Here is a 10,458-nt window from a genome sequence, read left to right on the forward strand (position 1 = left end):
CCGTGACGGGAGGAAGCCGATGATATCCAATTTTAAGGTCCCAGGTCATCGGTTGACCTTGCAGGTCATGTCAATGACCCAAAAGTCGGGAAAATCGGGACCTGTTAGAACGTCGTAAAGTCTGGCTGCTATGGGATTTTTCGGGGTGCTGATCACGAATATCATAAAAGTTTTGATCACAGATGATGTCTTCATGCATTTAGTCCAGGTCGGGTCAGGCCAGGTAAGGTCAAACAGTAGGGGTCCTGCCGGGTATTCCTAGTAGGTGTCAACCGCCTCCGACAGCTTCGTAACATGCTACGAAGGCACCAAAACTACTTCGTAAATGTTCATATGGTTGCTTAATCCGAATTCAGCTAAAAAAACTGGCCTAGAAACATGTAAAACTCGAAAAAGTGAACCGAGGTCATCAAAGGTCAATGACCTGACCTGACCTTCAGGTGACCTTGACACCCACCCTAATGCATGGGGGCAACATCATATCACATGTTTGAACGCTTGAAACCACGAAAAGACTGCAAACGCGCGGCTAATGCGAGCCGACATACGCCGAATCGCGATTCCGGCCAAACATGGTCTCAAAAAGTAGGTCATAGGTCAAAGGTCATTTGGGTCAGGGCCATGAAATTTGCAGGGTAGGTGTAAAATTGATAAACGCGAGGGCACTGAAAGTTTCATCGCGATCGGCAGCTTTTTACGCGAGTTATTCGCGAAATACTATGGGGGGGGGGTCCGTTCGACCCCCCCCCCCTATACGGGCGAGGGTTAATCCGCGCCGCAACGGTTCTTAGCGCCAACCGCACCGGCCCGGAAGTGTCTTAACACCCCCGTCTAACTCGGCTCCTGGGCCACGCAGCCACACGCGGTAAGCGGCATTCGTAAAAGCGTAAAAAAAAAAATAATGACGGAAATACTTCAGTCATTTTTCAGGTCAGGTCAAAGTTCAGGTCACCAGAGGTCATAGAAGGTTAAATTTGGTCTATTTCCCTATTTTTCGAAAACCCAATGCCTAAGTGGGGAACCAATAGATTTCCATCGCCGCAGAAAAGCGCATTCGATAACCCGCGCCTCGTAGGGGGGGGGGGGGCGAAACGGCCTCCCCTGTCCTTTTCCGTCGATATCTCCTAAACGGCTGGAGATATCGCCACCAAACTTTCAGGACCCCTCCAGACATCAATTTTACACATTGTGACCAAACATTTTTCCAGAGGCAATGATAGGTTGGCCACAAATGACGTCAGAATGACGTCATGTTCTGCCATTTTCGACCGAAAAAAGACCTTCGCAATAAGAGCTCTCCGGCCTACAGCTTTGAAGCCACAGAAAAATGATCGGGACATAAAAGGTGTAGAATTGACAGAGATACAAAATTGCTCCCTCGGATTTTTGAAATTTTAACCCGCGCCCCACTGGGGGGGGCTATTTATAGCCCCCCCTCCCGTTTTTCTGCAATAACTTCCAAACCGTTTGACGTATCGACGCCAAACTTTCAGTACCTTCGGCTGCATCAATTTGACACCTTGTGTCAAAATTTGAACTTCGTACCTACCATAGGTCGGCCGGAAATGACGTCAGAGTGACGTCATGTTCGGCCGATTTCGACGCAAAACATTGAACCACGGCAATCGCTCCCAAGAGCTCAGTTTTTAAGCTAGATCCAATTTCTTTGCATGAGAGGACTCAGAATAGACTGCGCTATCAAACTGCTATCTCAGATTTTCGAAATTTTGAAAATTTCGAAAATTTTATATAATAATATTCAAAATTTATATTTTTACATTTTTTTTCAAAAACGTTTTGACTTTTCGAAAAAACCGGAATATATGTGATAGAATGCATTATTATGACTAACTCTAGCAAGTTTTAGCCAAATATCTTCAAAAATGACCAAGTTATACGCATTATTGCAAAAAATTAACAATTATTAATTTTTCAAATCAATTTTTCAGCACGAATTCGACGTCGTACGCCAATATAAATAGCACCATCGTGTTCCTGAGCTCAAACTGCATCCAATAGACACCTTTTTTGTTGAAAAATTTCAACTTCAAAATTTGACCTTTTTTGACCTGAAAGTGACCTGACCTAAGCTCAATTTGACTCAAAATGACCTCGAATGACACAGACGACATCAAATTCGAAATGTTTGGCCTAAATTGAATGGACAGCCATTTTATGCAAAAATATCAATTTTGAAATTTGACCTAATTTGACCTGACCTTTTTTAATTTTTTTTTTGTCCGAATGGATGAATGGGTGGCTATGGGCCCGGGTGCCCCGCTAAGCTGTGCTTGTTGCGAATGACACCACGGACCCACCACCCCACCTTGCCCGCGCCCGGTTCACCGGTGATAATTTGGATCGAAAGTTTAACGTGCCGCAGGTAGATGGCGGCACGGTCCTCCCGGGTCTAGCGTGGCCCTCTCTCGCCAGTTGCCAGCTGGCTTAATATAGGAACGCGGGTCAAACGACGTGGAGCTTCCCGGCCGCGAACTCGCTGCCACCGAGTTAGGAGACGGACGCCTTATCCACTAGGCCACGGGGAGGACCTGGACCTGACCTTCACCAAAACGTGACCTAAGCTGGCCCTAAAGGCTGCCTGAGCCACATAATCGCATTTATCATGTAAAATAGACCATAAAACATGTATCACACGACACTTTCATATTGTGACCCCCAGTGACATGACCTCTGTGATCTGACCTGGTGTCAGTGACCTCAAATAGCGAAGTATGTGTTTGACGAACAATGTACCATCGATGGTTTTCAATAACTTACCAATTTACTGGATTTCACAACACATTTCTTGAAATGCCTGTGAACGGTGAAAATCTGAACTTTAACCTGACCTGTAACGTCATCGGTTTGACCTAGGTCAATGAAATTCGGTCATAAGGTAGTTCCCCGACGGGGCTATCAAATGCCGTTTGAATTTTGAAAATCGGCCGGTAAATTTCCGAGATCTTAGGGAGGCCGAAACGCCCCCCCCCCCCCTACCCATCACGAGACGGAAAACTCAGACCATCAGCACGGCGGAGGTTGAAATAATGGTTATCCGACCCTTTTCAATCTGACCTTTTTCACCTTTTCACTGTTCGATTGAACCTCTCTTCTCTACCATACCTAATCTATCAGACACCTATCTAGCTGAGTGAGACATTTTAGACAGTTCCCGTCCGAAAAGGACCCCGTCTGATCGAGCGCTTCCAGTCTGGATCATGTCTGTTAGGATTACATACCTACGCCTGTTAGAGTCATTGTAGCATGTCTTTGCTCACTTCTTGTGACCGAGTTCACAAAGGAAGCCTTTGGGCTTCTTTTGTGATTAATTAAATGACGCTACCGGGTCATTATACAGCACAACACTTTACACCTGCTATATTTGAAAAAAAGTAAAAATATGTCACAAAATGGAATTACTATTCACAAAATAATAACAACGTTTTTATCATGGTTCTATAAGAGTGCATTTTAGTTGATCCCACATGTAGACAAGGATGTATTTCCTCCAGTAATGTCAAAAACGTCTCCTCCGAGGTGATGTATCAGTGCTTACATTATAAGCATCCGCCTCCAGGCTGTCTAAACTTTCTACAGAAGTAAGCTGGAGCGAAATGCGAGTCACGCGCAATGTCCACGCAAATGACCACTGCTAAGCAAACAGCGTGGGCGCTCCGACGCTCTCCGTCCGACAACTCTCCGGCCAGCATTTGTCACGGTGGCGGCACCAGCCCGGAATTCCATAAAATAGCCCGTTTCCCGAATTGTTGCGCGCTGACGTGGCCGGCGGACGGCGCTCGGCGGCGTCACGGCCGGCCGCCGATCACGAACCGTGCCGTTATCGTGGTCGTCACTCACACAGCGGCAGCGCGCGAGCCGCGCGGGCTGCGCCGCCGCCGCCGGCGCGCCGCAGATGGCGCGCCGCCAGCGCGTCACCACTTCAAGCATTATGCCGTCATCGGCCGGCAGCGCAGTGGGCCGTCTCTTCATAGCTGGTTGGCTCGGGCGGTGTCGTAAATACTGGGGAAGGTAATGTGAGGACAGCTGCAACTGCAGCCGTGGAGAGGAGACGACTTGACACGGCCGGGCCCCCGCGGACCCTGGAGGCCACGTGAAATAACCCGGCCAGGGATGAGTGGGAACTAGTGCTACCATAGCAAAATATAGTGACAGGAAATGTGTCGTGTTCAGCTGAATTCTGGAGCTCAGTTTTGCATCATTTTTGCTGTTACAGTAAGTAAGAAAAACAACAGTTAAAAATTGTTATTTTTGAATGCGTTAGAGATTAGAGAAGTCAAAACACATTTTTTGGAGAAATGAATTTAACAGACAGGCTCTTTCATGTGCGAATATTTCTCCATAAACAGAGCTTTTTCATTTATCGAGAGCGCCGGTCTCACTACCTCTATGATGGCATGCCTGGGGCCGGTTGATGAGCCGGCGCTTGTGTTTGAACCCGGCGGGTCATCAGGTGTCGGCGGCAGCAGGTCAGACCGAGCGCAACTCTTTACCGCCACTAATCGACCTGAGTCGGCCCCTAAAACTCCGGCGGCCATTGTTCTCGGCGAACTAGCGGAGGATCAAAGTAACGGCGAACGACCCTAAAGCGCAACGACTCATGCAACTACCGCGCAAGACCTGTGTGAAAACACTGGTTTTGGCACAAAGTTTGTTTACAAATAAACGGTGGTGTAAAATTACACTCCCCAGCAGACTAGCTAATCCTCAGCACAGGGTACGCCGCCGGAGAAGACATAAGAGGGAACAGAGAGCTGCTCCAGACCAGCTTCCCAAATGACTAGCTCTCCGATGGGCTCTGCAGCAATCAAACCTGACTGAAATATCGGTAACACCAGACTTGTTCATCATGCAATCAATCTATCTATATCATAATGAACTATGCCTCCGGACATCCACAGAGCCCGTCTCTTGCGTTGACCTGCCGCCGAGACTGGTCGGTCGCGCCGGTAGGCCTGGCGTCGTTCAGCGGCGTTCAAAGCAGTGCCCAGTTGGGTCACCCGATCTGTAAGTACTTACCACTCCGGGTCGGCCCTCTGTCCGGGTCAAAGGTGGCCCTCTGTTCCCGGAGCTTGCAAACAGCCGGCGCGGGGACTGCTGTCAGTCATCCTGTCCTGTCCAGTCCACTGTCCAGTCCAGTCTGCCGTCCATCGCCGGCAGGTTGCCGGACGGGTATGTGACATGCCATATATGGAGCTATACCCGGCTATTGAGACGCGTTGAATAATAAATCAGGTCATTTTTATCGACAAATGCTGCCGAATATGTAATTGCAAACCAGTGCAAGCCACTATTACGCTAATCTATCAACAGTACTGCATTGCAAGTTGGATGCTAATTGCTCACCGTCATATCGAACAATAAAGTTCTTAGCATAATCCCTGAGAGGTGGGTCCCACTGACGTCTCCTGCCGACGGTCTTGTGTTGTGAGGAGGGGATAGGAGGCTGTGGGTCACCACCGACTGACCACTCGCCACCCACACTTGGTGACCACAGGACACGCCTGGCCGCCCTCCGACCATATCCAGCCGTGTCTGTAGCCGGAGTCAACACAGGCGACTTATCGGCCTCACCGTTCACGTCGAACACATCAATATGGCGTCACGAAACAAACTGTGGTCCGTTCCCCGAAAGCTGTCGGTGTTATGAAATGGTAGATAGGAGGTTATACAACTGGCGCCAGCAGCTACAACGGTTGTCACCGCTTCCTTGACCGACCGAGTAAGGCTGTAACTTGTAAGGGTAAGGCCGCGTTATAGGTCATAAGGTTATATATCCATCAGTGATGTCAATGTGGCAGCACAGAGCGGAAGCCGAGTCACAGAATAGCGATTCGAGGTTCTATTCTATACAATTACTTATTCATAACTGCTTCTTAATCGAGTTTGTGTGGGTAAGATCAGTTTATGACCTGAACACATTGATGCAAGAAGATGATTGCTTGCGGACTTCAATCCATCCACTTGTGCAAGCATTAGCTTTCAAGAACTGTCGGGTAGACGGGCTGGACTACATTTGTGTTGAAAGTTTACCAAGTCGTAATCAGTAAAACCAAACATATAAAAGTATTTCCTAGCAAATCCGAGTACAAGCATGCATCATTTTGGAATACTGAAGGCCTAGCGTATTGTTTAATGCAATAATTCAGTAGCTGATGCTTCATATTTATATGTTATTGGATATTTTGTCATCAGGATTTCATCAAATCTGTGGGCAATCGCTAATTTTATGATACACTTATCATCAACTGCAAATAACTTAGCGTTTGTATAAACACCCCTCACAGACACCCCGGGCTTCCTTCAATGCTCTTTGCGTCACACCAAGCCGGTTCCTGAGAAGCGGTATGACGCCTGTCAATGCTCGGTATGCGGACATATTCAGTTACCGGTATACAGCAGTGCTAACATCAGATTCCAGGACCCAGCAGTTCGCGACAGACGGGCGAATGTCGAGCGGGGGCGAGCAAGCCTTTCAGCAAGTCACTTTACTTTTTCAATTGCTATCCATGCCATTAAAAAAAAAATTTGCTTATCAACTAGAACGCTGAAAATAAAGGACGGTTCATGATGTAAACGTTGAAAACTGTTCTGAACGTTTGTCTCAGAACAATTTTTTTCTAGTAATCGAGGGTGATGGAGCAATCGTTGATTGCCTCCAAACCAGCTAGTTTCAATGTTGTTTCTTCCAGCAGACATCCAGGAGCCTACACAAATTCCCGTAAACCCCATAAACAAGCCTGTGTCGGTGGCCTGGGCCCGGTCCCGGGAGTACGGGGCATGTCGGCCTGATGGACAACATACGCTACTCGACTCCCGGCAGAGTGAAACCATGCACATGCCGACACGATTATTACGCCAAGCTTCTGATTCTCGCTACACCAGCCGCATACTTACACGCTGTTAACCGATGGTAAGGGGTGAGTGGCACTCCGATTGCACTATCGAGCCAGGACTGATGTAAGCCTGTTGACGGAAAAGTGTTCCAGCGTAGCATGGAAATGAATGTTAAGTACATTCAAAAATAGAAGAAATGAAATAAAATAGAAATGTTACTGTCACAGACGTAGTCCAATATTTACTTTGCTACCAATTTTGTGTTTTATTATGTAAATGCAATGCAGTAAAGCAATGCAAGGAGACGCGACCGATGTCGTGCCTTCCTCCCAAATGTGCTCTTCCTACGTCTCCCGTTTTTTCAAACCCCTTTAAGTTCGTCTCAGCAGGAGTCTCTCTGACGGTCGACCGATTTTTTTCTGACAGTCGGCCGGTCGGTTTTCTTCTGACAGCCGTCTTTCTGACAGTCAGCAGGTCTGGCAGCTCTGACAGTCAGCAGGTCTGGCAGCTCTGACAGTCGCCGGCCGTTGTCGACAGACGATGTCTGGCCGGTCGGCGCCGCCACCGCCGTCGGAGGTCGGCCATCGGGGCGTGCAGCGGTGCCGCCGCCGCCGACGGAGCGACGCCGCCCCACCGGTCAACACAGACACGCTTTGTCACCGAGCAAATGGCCATGACCGAGCGTGTATGTTTTCACCGGCGTGTCTTTACACGATCGGAGGACCAGCCCGTGCCGGTGTTGTTGCCGAACTCGAGATCTCAGAAGTAAACGAGCTGATGGGCTACACGGCAACGGGCAACTCGTGCTGATTGTAGCTCGATCAATAGCAGACTAATAATAACTAAATTGACGTTTGCAAGAGTTGACGCTATTATTTATTCGTATTTTTCCACTTGCCAGGCTACTTAGGTATATTAGCAAATTTGAAGCCAACCGTCGTTCTTATTATAAATCTCACTTCTAACAGCTACAGCATATAAAATGTTTAATTATTACAAAATGCCGCGAACGAATATGTGAAATTAGTTGATGACGACTGAGAAGGCAAGTTTGAAGTTATTAATTTTACGGCGCATTTTTTCATTTTTTATTTTTTCATAAATTTTTATTTTTTCATTCAATAATCCTAGACAATTTTTCCATCTTAGATTTTGCTCACTCGGATGCAAGGATGACGGAGTGACTTCAAGCTACCTCAGCACGCTTTATTTAGCTTGAGAGAAATTTGAGTGAACTAATGATAAGAGCCTCACTATATTGCATAGCATTAGCTGCATTGTCTCACAACGTTATGTCCAGCATTCAGCAGTGGTTGATAACTAAAGAAGAGTTGAGCATGTTTGACTAGTCGGAGAGCCAGAAGATGATCCAGAGTAAGCAAAAACTTGTCCAATCAACTCATCTCTTTGCTTCATCAGCCCTTCTGCTCTTCAGGGTGCAGCTCCCCTTCAGTCACACGGTCACGGTCCGTGCAGAGATCTACATCAATCCTGTGTTCTCGGCTGGCCAAACAGCTTCCCCTCGCTCCACCCCATGCCAACTGTGCACAGCAACATACAAGTGTTTTGTGAGTTGAGGCCGCCGCTGGTCTGGGTGCTGGGTGCCAGCTTGGTACTGTTTTAGGTGGTGTTGGTTGAGAGCGGTGCTGGCTGGGTGTTGAGTGTTTGTTGGGTCGGGTGTTGTGTGTTTGTCAGGCAAGTTGGACACGATGATGGAGGTCTTGCCGCAAGTGCAGGCTGGACCGGTCACCGATCCGAATTGCGTTGTCCCTGACCCGGCCTTTCTTATTGCCTCTGCAGTCAGCAGTCGAGAGCCTCTGCCGCCGACCAATGCATGTGAGCGCTGGCGGCAGCGGTGGTGGTGCTTTGAAGTCACCGGTCTGCCCGTACGCCGTGGCCGTGCCTCTAAACCGCGCCGTAAAGCCACATCTGGCAGTGCCTGTGCGCGATCCGGGCCCGGCGCGGCCGGCGGCGGCGGAGCGGCAGTTCGTCGCCGCCGCGCCGCGCGCCGCCGCTAAACAAAAATACCCTCCGGCGGCGGCGGCGGCGGCTGTCGCGATGGCGCACCCATGATTGGACGTGGCAGTGGCGGACTTCAAAGGGGATTTACGGCCGTGCCGCCACTGAGCCGGGGACACAGAGGCGCTGCCACAGCTCATCAGCCGGTCCTCCCCTCCGCGGACCTGACGAACCGCACACCCACACACAGAGGACGGACGGGGCCTGTCCCCGCGCAATGTCCGCAACCGCACACCGACCGCCTTGTGCGCAGACGTGCCGCGGCTCGGCATTTCGAGAGCGTGACGCTTTTTGCAGGCCATATCAGACGCCATTCTGGAGGAAAGTGGCCTTTCGCATGTCTTTTTGCAGTTGGGCGGCACTTGACAGTTGACAGCGCCGTCGGGGTGGCAATGCCTTCTTTGTGTGCCTGTCCAGTCGAACACTTGCGATGCATATGAGAAAAAGCCGATATTTGTTTAACCCTAAGTGTGCAATTTGCAGGCTGCTTCAAAAGAAAGTTGTTAGGATGTATTTCGAAATACACCTAAGCAACACAATGTGTGGAAAATGAGGAGTGGACACTCAGAATTCGGAAAGTCGGATTTGGCTGCAACTCCTCCGTTTGCGACGCATGAAAACTTTCAAATCAAGTCACCCAAGCTCTCATTTCTACCCAATCCCGATCTCGCTGAGACAATGTGCGAAAGACCAGCACTATCAGTTCGATCGAATCACTCATCCATAACTCAATGCTCAAATAGTTATGTTTCGGTTTTATCTGGGTGCGCCATTGATGCCCTAAACGATATTTTCACACGCCACAACTTCGGCGCTGAGCTGAGCGATAAAAGACCCACTGGAATGTCGCGCTCGTCAGATCCCCGCCGCCGCCATTCCCTGCTCTTCCCCGTCCCCCACCGTCGCCCTCCCGTCTTCCGCCGGCGCCCGCGATCGCCGCTCTCCCAACGTCACGTCGGAATCGTTGATCCCATGGCCCCCGAGATGTCGTCCCTGACTGGCTGCCGGCGTCGACGGGACCGGCTGGCTCGTTACGCCGTAAAAACGCCGCCCGCCGCCGCCCGCCGCAGCTAATCAAAGAGAGGCCGCGACGCGCGCCGACGTACCGCACATTTTGCCGCCGAAATCGGAGAGCGGCCGGCGCCGCGGGGTGCGCGAGGCGCGAGTGGCGGACAGACTACTAACCAAACACGGCCGCCCGCCGCCGCTGCGGCCACTCGCGGCTCCCTCGCGTGGCGAACCTTGTAACGCTGGGAAAGCAAACACTCATGACGAGTAGCTAATGGAAATTGATAGCTGGAAAAAAATGCGAAGCCGGCTATCGCTATTGAATGCAGTGAAACGCATCAAAATGTTGTGGGCGGGTACTGGCAAAGTGTAGAGATTCTGCAAAAAGAGTTGAATGATTTTTATGTCATGATTCAGATGCATGAAACTTGAAAGCAAACAGGACTGTCATACATTAACTGCTGTTCCGAGTTTTGGTGATTGTATAATCAATGGAACTAAAACTAGCGGTGTCATATGCTGATCTGTACCTATCTCATTAAGGTTTGAAAATTGTCCGAATGAAACAGCACGTCG

The sequence above is a fragment of the Amphibalanus amphitrite genome, unplaced genomic scaffold (genome assembly GCF_019059575.1).
Source record: "Amphibalanus amphitrite isolate SeventyFive unplaced genomic scaffold, NRLGWU_Aamphi_draft 000383F_arrow, whole genome shotgun sequence".
Taxonomy (NCBI): domain Eukaryota; kingdom Metazoa; phylum Arthropoda; class Thecostraca; order Balanomorpha; family Balanidae; genus Amphibalanus; species Amphibalanus amphitrite.